Genomic DNA, 12,699 nt, shown 5'->3' on the forward strand with positions numbered 1-12,699 from the left:
TCCATTCTCTGTGAATTCTTAGTTTAGTTAATTAGTTAGTTAAAACAAAACTCCCTTATTCTTAGGCTATATAATAAAAAGACAGTCATTACTAGTATTTTTAGTTACTTTGGGTTTGACAATCCGGTCTCGCTAAAACTATACTACTGTTTGATAGTTACACTTGCCTACATCGTGATAATAGTTAGTTTCAAGAAAGATTCATTATAAATATTTAAAACCTATCACGAAAATCACGATCAATCGCATTTTATTAAAATAACTTGACCACTTTTGTACCTCAATTTGATCCTCGTGGGATCGATACTCACTTATCACTTTATTACTTGATTCATGTATACTTGCATAATTCACATATCATTTCACACGCGACAGTGAGTGATCACTACTAGCAACAATTGAATGGCCTCCAATCGTACAACAAGGGCAAATGTTTCATTGAATTCAATTTTCTCAACTTGTTTGTACCCTTAAGCCACCATTCATGTCTTATTGTGAGTTATGATCACATTTTTATTTGTCTTGTTCTTGAAAATCTATTTGCTAGACTTCATTTTGATCGAACTTCTGGAGTTCTTCCTACATAACCTAGATGCAATCCTTATCTTTTAGTGTTTTTTCTACCTTCTTTGGTTCAGCTTGATACATGTAACAAGCAAACCTCAACATATTCTTTTAGTTTGGTCATTGGTTTTCCTCTAGTTTTGACCTCATCATTGAGATCACCAATCACATCACTAATAGAATGGTTCTTCCTAAATTTGGAATGTGGTCATAACTGCTCAACATCATGGTTTGGATCTTCCTCTCTACTGGATTCCTCAACCTCATGACTTCCTCATTCAAGTTTACCAGTTGTTTACTCAGTGTTTGGAGTAATGGGCACTAGTTCAAGCACTAGTTGTGCCACATATTCATATTCAAATTTTCACCCTTCTTAACAGATTCATTATTAATAACAACATTAATAAACTCCATTACCTTCTAAATTTTCTTTTTGTATACTCAAAAAGCCTTACTTGAATCTAAGTATCCTAGGAAAATCTCTTCATCATTCTTGGAGCTAAACTTTTCTTGATACTTTCTATCTTTAAAAATATAGCAAATACTCCTAAATACATGCAAGTACTTGATATTTGGTTTCCTCCTTTTCCACATTTCATAGTGATTCATGCATATCTTAGGTCTCAAGTGAACTCTATTGATAACATACACAATTGTGTTGACAACCTCAGCCTAGAATTTATGTGGAATGTTCTTACTGTTCAATAGAACTCGAGCCATTTCTTGAATAGTTCTATTCTTTCTCTCGACTACACCATTTTGCTATAGAGTCTTTTTACAGTAGAAAATTCGTGCTTTATGCCCTTTTCATCATAAAATTCTAAAAACTTCTCATTTTCAAATTCTCCACCATGATTACTTCTAATCCTCATATTTGTACCAATGGTGCTCCCTTCTGATTTATCAGCCTTCTACTTAAAGTTTTTAGCTCACCAAAACCATTTGATTTTTTTCCTAAGAAATCTCACCCAGGTAATTGAGACGTCTAATTTATATAGGTTTGTTTAACACATTTTTACTCATAAATCATGCAAATTTTGAGCATGTGGATAGCTAATTGAGTCATTTTAGTTCATATTTAGACATTGGGCATAATTTTAGTAAAGTTTGTAATTTTATATAATTTAGTATTAATTTTACATAATTTTTCTATTTTATGCTACATGTTAATTTTTACTCAATTTGCTGCAGTTAGACCATTGAATTAATTCACGTGGGAATCAATACAAATTCACATGCAAATGAGCTATAGTCTACTTCATGTGGAGGGCTAGAGGAAGAATTGGGCTAAAAAATATTGCCTTGACCTAGCTTGAAGATTGTTGCTGAAAAGAATTAATTTGCTTGAAATTTGGGTTGCAAAACTTGATTAAATTAAAGGTTCATAATAACTCGAAAGATCTCTATTACCTAACATAACTTTTAGATTTGTGTGATTAAATTGCTTCAAACCTAACCAATCCCTGTTACTTCACATAAATTCTAAGGAATCCTTATTTAAATATGGACATAGAAATATACATGTTTTTCTAAGTATAAGATTTTGGAAGAACTTATATTAGATTCAAAGTTAATGAATGAATGGGTTGCTATGGAATTTTTCTGGAACATTGTTAACATGATGAAAAATGACTTGAGTCAAATGTTGTAATTATTCTAGTTTATTCATGTTATTGTTGTTAAACTTGTGAAATTGCTGCTAAACCATCTCATTGCATCTGTTGCTTTTCATTGCATTTAGCTTAATTTACATTTAGTTAATTTAACATTCATCACCCCCAAAATATTGTGTTTTTCTTACCAACTTGTAAATTCATAATTTTGCAATTATTTGATTAACAGATACAGTCCTTGGAGAGACGATAACTTTTTTACTTATTACTTGATAACAACTGTGTACACTTGTACATTCCGTTGCGAACCAATAATCTAAAATAATCATCAACATAGGCAATAATGTATTTCTTACCATCTACTTTAAGTTTGCATTGGTTCAGTTAGGTCCATATGGAGAAACTCTAATGGAGTAGTGCTTTGGACCAACTTTAACTACTTGTGGGGCTTCCTATGTTGCTTTCCTTAGAGAAAATTTCCACAAACCTTTGGTACTACTCCTCCTAACTTGGTTATTCCTCGTACTACTCCATATCTAACTAGGCATTTGAGCCCCATGTACTGAATGTGCCTAAGCTTTTCATACTACAATTCTAGTTTAGAGATACCAACTTTACTGTATCGTGGTGGTTGAATAACCTATAGCAATTTTCCAGGGTTCATGCTCCTTTCATGACATTGTCTCCTTATTTGATGGTAACAAAACACTTGTCTTTGGTGAAGTTGACAAGCATTTGTTGATCACATAACTGGCTGATGCTGATCAAATTTTCCTTTAATCCATCAACAAGAAATACATTTTTCATTTCAAGTAATTCAAGAACATTAAAAATCCCATTGCCAAGAAATTTACCTTTCTTTCAATCACCAAATGTTACATGACCTCCATGGCTTTCATCAAATGTAGAAAAACAATTAGCATTACTAATCATATGGCAAGAACATCCAATGGTGAAATACCATACATGATCTACAGTGGTCTTCAAAGATTAATGAGCAACAAACAAATATTTTTTTATCATTCTTTCTCTAGAAAATAATTCTCTTCTTCTTCGAAGTAGTGTTGAGACTAGTGGACACTTGATATTGCATTTCATACTTTCTTCTTAAATCATGAAGCATCTTAAAGCATCTTGTGTAATGTGACATAATGTACCATGATAAATACAAATGATAACAGTAGGTCATTTTGAGATTTCTCCCTGACAATCAATTGTAGTTTTGACAAAGACAATAGGACCTTTAACAACAATTTTAGATTTTTCCTCAACATAACTTTATCCTCTCTTTTTTTTATGGCTCCGCCTTCTTACAACTATAGTTTCATCAAGTTTTACACTTTTGGCATTGAATTTCTTGAACATCTGCTTTATTGACTCAAGCTCTTTCTAAGTCTTATCCGAACTTACTATTTCAATAACAAGTTGAGACTCTTTCGCTTCCACTTGGTTGATCACCTTTGAATTTTCTTTTTTTAACTAATTGTTCTTAGTTATCATTCTATAGTTGACATTACATACCATTTCCCACTTATCAAACATTTTTTATAGGTCTTCAAGAACTCAACATTTGATTTTGCTTCAGATGCTTCATCAATTGTTACTCTAAGATTTAGCAACTATGTTTACCTTAGAGGTGAACTCAACGTAATTACTTAGATGTTCTTCATTGAAATTTAAGTTACTCGTGGAATCTTTTTTTCCATGTAACACAAAAGGACTTATTTTTATTCAAAGTGTTTGCAAATTCAGCCTATATAATTCCAAATCCATGACATTCATGATATTAGATCCCCTTCTTCATTTCCTTAGCTACTTCTTCACTAATGAGAACTCTTGTAGACTTCCCTTTTTGGTATTCCTAAAAGTTTCAAACTTTTGGCTTCTTCTAAAATGCTTTATTTAAAAGCCTTGTTGAAGTTTTGAGTCAACAACTTGACCGCCTCTGGATGTACCAATGTCTAGAGTAAAAATCTTGCACAAAATATATGGAAAATGGTATCCACAATTATACAAGTCAGGTTGTAGTATAGTTACAATGGAGTAGATGAGTACCCCAAGGACCATACCTAAGAGAGGTAAGTATTTAAATTAATCTTAACTTAAACAAAAATAGATCTAATTAATACTCTAATCAGTTTACAGTATGAAGTTATAAAAAAGGAGTTTTTGGATTATAATAAAAGAATAATAAAAGTAACTAAATGAATGGAAAGCAAGAAATCAAATAAGGAAGTAAATATCAAATCTGGACATGGGTGATTAACCCATTTTGGTAATTATAATCAACTACCAGATTACCATTGTTTCAATATTAAGGTTGATGTTGAAATACACTCTAGTCCTTTAGATTCTTGAGTACACTGGCTTCGGTGTCGCAACACACAAAGTCCATGTTGCGACGTCGAAATGATTTCCTTAATTCCTTCGATTCTGCCTTTGGTCTTGCAACATGGGGCTATCGTGTTGCCACACTGGCTTTGTTTTCACCCAAAATTCCAATTTATAGAGTGTTACGGTTTCTATAAAACATAAAGTTAATGAAAATTAAAATCTATGCTAAACAGTTAGCTAAAAATACAATAATTTACAAAAGTTAAACATCAATTCAAATAAAATTTTAAGACTTACTGTGTATTCATCCGATAGTATCATTAATTCACAGGTGGACGATTATTCAATTCTATCAGTATTAGTCTATCATCCGTCATGTCATTCCACCTTTTCTCATTTATCCCTTTACTTAAACCTATTTTTCGACCTACATGCATAAAAAGAAGTATGTCCCTCGAATTGGGAGTGTTAAAAACAAATAATTCCTTGCAGTGCTCCCCTAATTTCTTCCTACTTTCCTAGCTTGGTTGATAACCAAATTCAAAAGTTTTAGTCTCACCATTGATTTTTATGGTTAATTTATTTTTTTTCTAAATCAATGGTGGACCTAAAGATGGCTAGAAAAAGTCTACCTAGTAATATCAGTATCTCTCAATCTTCTTCAAAATCTGCTAAGACAATAAACCTGTGTACTTTGACTAACACATCTTCTAATACTCATTTTGGATGTACTGAGGATTTGTCAGCCAGTTGTATTGTTATCTGGGTACTTTTGAGGTCCTCTAAGCTGAATTTTTCAAAAAATAGATATAGGCATTAAATTAATACTAGCTTATAGGTTACACAAAGCTCTATTAAAATGAATGCTCCCTATCTCTATGGGAATAATAAAACTTCTCAGGTCATTCAATTTTTAGGGAACCTGTCTCAAGATAACCATAATACAAGAAGCGTTTATATTAACCTATTTGTCTACCTCAATTTTCCTACATCTAAACATAATTTCCTTTAAAAACTTGGTGTATTTAGGAACTTTCTCAATTAATTCAATTAAAGGCAAGTTAACATTTAACATTTTGAGCAAGTTCAGGAACCTTACAAATTTGTCCTCATCCTACTTTTGCTTTTTTTTCTAGTCTTGAAAGGGAATGGTATCTTTGCAATGGCAGAATCTTTAGTTTTTTTTTGGCTCACCTGCCAGTGTAATTATCTCCTCTGACTCTGGTTCATCTTTATCCACTAAAGGTCTTTCTTGAATATCACCAGTATTCTCCATATTTACCTCATGAGTGGGGTTTTCTGGGCTACTCAGTACTTTTCCCAATCGGAGCACTTTTGCTTTCACATTCTCCTTCCCTTCCCTATGAGGATTATTTTCTATATTGCTGGGAATACCTGTTTCAATTTTTCTTTTGATGTCACCCATCATGTTCATCAATTATCTCATTTGTTCTTGAAGTTTAGTCAATTTCTTATTAAGTTGGTGCACTCAGACTGCACCTGCTTCACGTCTATCCTTATTAACTACATCTCCCTCTCGATTCTATCCAAATGTTGACTACATACAATACGGTCACTCGGGTTTGCCCTATCCTGAGGTTTCTACAAATAAGTAGGTTAAAAATTATTATTTTTAACTTCATCCAAGCTATTACCTCCTTATTGGTTTCCTTCCCTTCTCAGGTTCGGGTGATCTCTCCATCCGGGATTGTATGTATTTGAATAAGGGTTTCCACCCCAATTTTTGACGTAGTTCATATCCTCGATATGATTACTAATATAGGGGAAGAACGGTTCCTCCATAGGTATCTGATACACCCTTTTTAACCTCTATTCGGTTGATTTTGTCCAATAATTGTTGGTATCCGTCATCTTCTTGGACAACCTTCACTATAGACAGTCTTTGGTCATATGTATGATGTTTAATTGGACAGTGGAAAGAGTTCATTGTCATACTTTCTATTAATTCGTACGCATCCTCGTACGTTCTATTCATCAAGGCTCCTCTTGCTACTCCATCTAATCTTGACCTTGAATGCACATAAAACCCATTATAAAAAGTTTGCATTCGTAACCACTTAGGTTATCCATGGTGTAGGCACTTCTGAATCAACATCTTGAAACGCTCACATGCTTCATGAAGGCTTTCTCTTTCTAACTACTTGAACATCAAAATTTCCCTTCTTAATTAGACTGTTTTGCTGATGGGGAAGAAATTTTGTAGGAATTTGCCTACGAGTTCATCCCATGTACTTTTGTAGGAATTTCCCTACAAGTTCATCCCATGTCGTGATTGATCCTGGTGCCTGCAAATCTAGCCAAGAAAAAGTGTTATTGATTAATGAAAAGGAGAACAACCAAAGACGAATAGTATCATAAGTGACCCTTTAGTATTTGAAGGTATCATAAAGCTGGAGGAATCATTTTAAATGCTGACTCAGATTATCTGTCATTGTTCTGCGAAACTGCAAATTGTTCTGGATCATAGCTGGCTTAATCTTGAAATTATCGGTCATGATAGCTGGCCTTGTTATGCTCCTTTGCACCATATCTAGATTTGGAAGTGTATATTCTCTTAGAGTCCTTTCATTACGTGGCATGTTTAGATTTACGGGTAATTTTGGTGGTGGTGGTGGTAAGTTTGGTGGGTTAACATTGGATTCGTAGAATAGCGGATTTTTACTAGGGACATTTCCCACAACAGGTTATGGGTTCTGCATCTGTTGCTGCTGTTGCTATCGATGATTCCTTTAGATAATTCTTTCAGGATCAGTGGCTGGCTCTATAGGTGTCCCCTTACTACGAGTCATACACGAACCCAAAAAGATAGAATTAGTATAAAATTAAATTAAATTTGGAGCTCTAACCTAAAAATTTCCTACTTATTCTATTAAAATGTAAAAATTAAAACTAATATAGTGACATTGCCTCCTCGGCAACAGCGCCAACAACTTGACCACTTCCAAACGTACCAACGTCTAGAGTAAAAATCCTACACAAAAGAAATGGAAAAACAGTATCCACAAGTATACGGGTTAGGTTGTAATATAGTTACAATGCAGTAGGTGAGTACCCCGGGGGTTGTATCCAAAAAAGGCAAGTATTTAAATTAATCTTAACTTAGACATAAATAGATCTAATTAATACTCTAATCAGTTTATAGTATGAAGAGATAAAAGAGGAGTTTTTTTTATTATAATAAAATAATAATAAAAGAAATAAAAGTAACTGAATGAATGGAAAGTAAGAAATCAAATAAGTAAATATCAAATTTGGACATAGGTGATTAGCTCACTTTAGTAATCATAATCAACTTTTTTCTAAGGCTTTTTTGTTCAATCAACTACTCAATACCCTACAAGGATCTTTTGGTACATCCACTGAAATACTTAGTCGAAAATGACTACTTATCTTTTAACCTCACAGTCTAGATCGATTCAGGGTTGAAGTGTTCATGGATAGGCCATACCAATTTTGGGTTAATTCCTAGGGTTTTCAGGCCTAAGGTTTAGGTTCTTCCTCTCCTGGACAGCTGTTACACTAAGGAATACCTATAAATAGTTAATTATTCATACCTCATAGATCTAGTAAATCGTATAAACTTGAATGAAAGAATAAACAAGAAATGCAAAATCCTCATAGAGTTTGAGAATAACTTTAAAATCTTATTTCTTCTTGAAAGTAAATAATAGGAATGAAAATAAAGTCTAAAACCTAAGAGAAAGGAAAAACTAAGGACTAAAACTAAAATGAAAATTATATAATAGAAAGAGGTATATATAACACGTGTTAGCTGAGCCTATCTATAGACTTAGGATGGTCATCGTCCTTAACCCTAGGTCAGTTGATGTTCCTTAACTTAAAGTTGGATTGTGCAGACCTAAATGTCCCTAGATCATATTAATTTCTCGTACAGAGGCAATGTCGCAACACACCAAGTTTTGTGTCACAACATCGAGGGTAGTATACTTAGCTTCAGGGTGTCTTTAGGGGTATGTCGTGACATCCTCAGGCTCTGTCATGACATTGAAGGCAGTCTTGGACTTTCCTTATTCTACTCCCTATGTTGTGACATCGCATGCTCCATGTTGCAACCTAGTGACCAGTGTTGAGTTCATACGCCTTCTAATGGTTTCATACACACTCACAAAGTATATTAGCTCCCCTTTAGGCCTCATTCGGCCTCTACGGTCAATAAAAGACTCGAATAACAAATTTTATTACACTTAACTGAACTTGTTGAAATGTAATTAAAACATAAGTAAAATGCTTATGTTTAAGCTCCAAAAGTGCGAAAACTAATTTAATCTACTAGACCGAATTACGGTAGATCAAACACTACCTATTCCTATAACTTTTCTATAGCAGTGTTGTGATTAGTGGGTACTGCTTCTATTACTTGTAAGGCAATACTGTTTTCTTCTTTGTTCTTGTTCCTATTTGTTTCATCTAGATCGATCTCAAAGGTTTGATCTAATCAACTCATTAATACGTATTGTATCCATGTTTTTTTCTTCCTCGATAACTATTAATTTGATAATGAATCTTTCAGGCCAGGATTGGAGAACCTTTTTGACTAGTTTTAAATTTGAATACTCATCTCCAAGGGCAAAAGCCTAATTGGATTTATATCATACAGTTCTGCATAAAACTCTTAAATTGTATCATTCTCTTACATCTTCTAGTTTCAAGTTTAGTTGTGAGCATCTGTAGATTCATTTGGTTCACAATATTAGTGCCTTTATGAGCTTCTTTAAGGATATCCTAGGCTTCATTGGCAATAGTGCATTTGGAGATTCTTTTGAATTCTTGAGGATCTATCCCACAGAAAATTACATAGAGAGCCTTTAAGTTAGTATTGGTAAGCTTCTCCTATTTAATTGTCCAATCCAAGTTAGACTTAGGCATCTTGATTCCTTCAACCTTAGTGAAAGGATACTCCCATCCAGCAAAAACTATTTTCCAAGCTTTTTCATCAAATGACTTTGTAACACCTAGACTTGGCAGGTCCTAAGTCTGAGTAAGTAGCCCAAAGGAAATCTGATTGGCACGATCCTATCCACCCAATTTTCATCTCCGACGCACTCATAGGGCGCATAGGTAATAGCATAATTTAGAGTAAGGTATGTCTTCCCAAAAGAGTGTGTATACGTAGAACGAAAGGTTGGCAAGGATATTAAATAATTCTTGGGTTGTAAAAGACCTCACCTAAGTCAAGGCATGCCATATTTGTCTAGCTTACATATAAGTTACGTAGGTGGAACAACAAGTCAAATCAAAGATATGAAATGATTTTGGATTCTAAAATACGCTTCTCTACAGTTGTAAACCAGCAATAAGAGCAACCTTGAAAGTTAATGACATGTGTTAAGTTCTTCGAAGAGAGCATGGGTTTTCTCTATAAAATATTGCAACTTAGTTTAGAAGGAAAGTATGTTATCTCCTCCGTTCTATTTGAAAATAAAACTATTGTTGCCTTACTCTAGAGGCTAATCAAGAATTTCTTATTATGCTAAAACTAAATTCCAGAGTTTACAAATGAGGTTGTATTTCACCTGTGTGACTTTTAGGGGGCCGCAAATAGATGTACAAACTTAGGGATCAAGCTGTTGTTCATGAAAGTCAAGTGAGTCTGTAAACTGACTCTTATATGCATTGCATGCCTTCAAGATATTTTTGTACTGAGTAACCTAAAGCCTGAAGAGTAAAGACCTATGAACTTGCATTTATGGAAAGCATGTTGCTTGAAGGTTAAATGTTTAGGACATGAATCTAAAGATTAATAAGTAATGGTTATGTAAGTGTATGTGTCATGAAAATATGTTAAGAAATGTGTCTAGTAAGCATAAAAGCGTCTGACATGAGTGAGTCGATGCGTGATGAATCTACATCTGTCTCTAGAATCATCAAAGGGTTTCGTTGGGACTAAAAACATGAATATCTGAAAAGACAAGTCCATGGGCATGGCACTGAAGGACCATATCGAGTAAGACTGTAACTGGTGGTTTATAGCATCATATGGAAGAAAGACTATATCATGTAAGACCATAACTAATGGGTTCTGGCATCATATGCAAGAATTTAAGGAAGGTTATTAGCTAATGCGATCCCTTGTGTGTGCCAAGACAATGAAGAGAAAACCTTACTAAATGTGAGTCTAAGCAAATCCCTATCGCCTAAATAACCAGGAAAGAAAAAGCCTTTGTGGCAAAACTCTAGATGGGAAAGCCTTGGTGGTGAGTTCTGGATATTAAAGAATGCCTTTGTGGAACAACTCTAGACAACAAAACCTTTATGGTGAGTACTGGATATTAAAGAATACCTTTATGACACAACTCTGGATGGTAAAGCCTTTGTGGTGAGTACTTGATATTAAGGAATGCCTTTGTGGCACAACTATGGACAGGAAAGCCTTTGTGGCAAGTACTGGATATTAAGGAATGCCTTTGTGGTACAAGTCTAGACAGGAAAGCTTTTCTGGCGAGTACTAGATATTAAGGAATGCCTTTGTGACACAACTCTAGACAGGAAAGCCTTTGTGGCGAGTAGTGAATATTAAGGAATGCCTTTATGGCACAACTCTGGATAGGAAAGCCTTTATGGCGAGTACTGGATATTAAGGAACGCCTAAAGCCTTTATAACAACTATTGGATATTAAAGAATGCCTTTGCAACACAACTCTGGACAGGTAAGCCTTTATGGTAAGTATTGGATATTAAAGAATGCCTTTATGGCACAACTCTGGACAAGAAAGCCTTTGCTGCAAGAACTGAATATTAAGGAATGCCTTTTTGGCATAATTCTGGATAGAAAAGCCTTTGTGGCAAGTATTTGATGCAAAGGATGCCTTTGTGACAAAACTTCGAAAGGGTAAGCTTTTTTGGCGAATCTTTTAAGGGACACCTTTATGGCGAGACTCTAGAAAGAAAGCTTTTATGGAGAGTACTTAATGAAAATGATGTCTTTGTGGCAACTTCTAGATAAAGAAGCCCTTAAGGCTATCTCTAAAAAAGAAAGCCTCTGTGCCAAACTCTAAACGAAAAGAAGGGAACCTATAGCAAACTCTAATAAATGATGTACAAAGTCTTTTGAAGGTATGGTAAGTATAGCGAACTCTGAAAGAAAGGCTCTATAAGAGGCATTGTGGTGAACCCAGTATAGTAACATGGTAAGAAAAATGAAACGAAAATGCTCTAGCATGAGTGGCGAACCAAAAGTATTTTGTCTGTAATAACCTTTGAAATAGGAATGATTGATAAATCACAAAAGAACAAAGTGAATAATTCGATTGATCGCGAGGTTTCATGATAGGTTTTAAATATTTATAATTACTCGTTCTTGAACTAACTATTATCGTGATGTAGGCAAGTGTACCTATCGAACAGTAGTATAGTTTTAGCAAGACCGGATTGTCGAACCCGAAGGAACTAAAAGTACTAGTAATGACTGTCTTCTTATTATCTAGCCTAAGAATAAAAAGGTTTTTGTTTTAACTAACTAATTATCTAGACTAAGAACGCACAGAGAAAAGAATTGGGAAATTGCTTTTGGGAAAATCGATTGACTTGAGACAATACCTAAGGAAAAATCCACCTAAACCTTACTTGTTATTCTGACTCCGAATCGGACGATTTATTCATTCAACTTGTTCCGTAGAGATCCCTAAGTTATGTTATTATCCCTATTCAAAACTAATAACGTCTAATCCCTAGATTGAATAATCGAGACTTTTCTCTAATTAACACTCTAGAGTTGCATTAACTCTATCTATAGAGCCCCTTATTAGGTTTCACCCTAATCCGGCAAAATCTTATCACCCTATTTCTAGGCGCGCAATCAACTCCGCTTAATTATGACAAATGTACTCTTAGATAGGGTCTATTCCTCCTCTGAATAAGAGATTGTCTTGAATCAGTATCCAGGGATATTAAAACAAGAATTAAGAACACATAATTAAGAACAACTTAAATATTTATCATACGATTCAGAAAATAATAACAAGATTCGTCTTAGGTTTCATTCCCTTTAGGTATTTAGGGGTTTTAGTTCATAATTAAATAAGAAAACATCTCAGAAGAATAAAAAATATAAAACATAAAGAAAACCCAAAACTCCTGAAGGGAAATTGAGGAGAGATCTTCAGTCTTGATGATGAATCCGGCTTCTGAGGTGGATCAATCGGCTTCC

General features: G+C 34.2%; 1 non-coding gene across 1 annotated transcript; it reads left to right on the forward strand.

Moving 5' to 3' along the window:
• Positions 1–6,595: 6,595 nt before the first annotated feature.
• On the forward strand, positions 6,596–6,702 carry LOC121209252 (small nucleolar RNA R71). Its single transcript, XR_005904369.1, has one exon. It is a non-coding gene; the product is annotated as a small nucleolar RNA R71 (small nucleolar RNA).
• The last annotated feature ends 5,997 nt before the right edge of the window (positions 6,703–12,699 follow it).

This window comes from Gossypium hirsutum, chromosome A10, assembly GCF_007990345.1.
Source record: "Gossypium hirsutum isolate 1008001.06 chromosome A10, Gossypium_hirsutum_v2.1, whole genome shotgun sequence".
Taxonomy (NCBI): Eukaryota; Viridiplantae; Streptophyta; class Magnoliopsida; order Malvales; family Malvaceae; genus Gossypium; species Gossypium hirsutum.